The following is an 858-nucleotide window of genomic DNA, read 5'->3' as shown; positions in this document are numbered from 1 at the left end:
CCCTCTAGAAGGTCAGGCAAGACCTGAGGTTCCGGAAGGAGGTCATCACTTTGCCCAGGAACATCTTCGATCTCTCCCTGCATTGCGGTGCCTGAGAGTCCTAAGCCCTCCACTGCCAACCGTTGAGCTTGGTCTTTGTTGGGGAACTTTCTTGACACTTTGAAAGTGAGTAAGAGAAGGAAAAATGAGTTGTTATGGTTTGGTTATTACATTTTACAGGTTAAATTTCCATGGTGATTTATAAAGCTGTGACTGGAGTTAAAGTTAGTTTTAATTTTCAACTCATTGTGCTGACTGGTGTGTAGCTAACAGTGGAAGATGTTTCAAGGTGAAGTAACAGGTTCAAGGCTTTCACAAAAGTTGTTTTCACATCACCTACATTTTTTTCTCTAAATACCTTTGCCTAATAAAACTAACAGTTTTCTGCAGATCTTCTATATATAAGTAGTAGTTTTTCCTCACAAATTATGAAAGTACATTGTAAACGTTTAGCAAACTCAAAGATTTGGTTATTTGGCTGTTAGGGAACTTGTATTCTAACTGACATACTGTCACTTAATTTTAAATCATGATTACATATAATTTTTTTTGAAACTAGTATGCTGTGTATCTCCTAAACATATTAAGGTGTAGTCTATATTTCCAACTTGCTAATTGCCTAAACCCTTTGAAGGACTAGTTTTTCTTAATTTCTCTTTGATAATGTGGAAATTGGCTTAGGGGAATGACTTGCCTTGTTTAATTTGACTATTAACTTTTGAGTCACAGATCATGCATCTTCAATATTAACACTGCTACCAGCCTTAGAACAGCAAACATTTCTTTTCCAATGGTATGACTAACTCAAAATAACCAATA

The sequence above is a fragment of the Condylura cristata genome, unplaced genomic scaffold, assembly GCF_000260355.1.
Source record: "Condylura cristata isolate star-nosed mole 26May11 unplaced genomic scaffold, ConCri1.0 scaffold00006, whole genome shotgun sequence".
Taxonomy (NCBI): Eukaryota; Metazoa; Chordata; class Mammalia; order Eulipotyphla; family Talpidae; genus Condylura; species Condylura cristata.
This window is presented reverse-complemented; position numbering follows the sequence as displayed.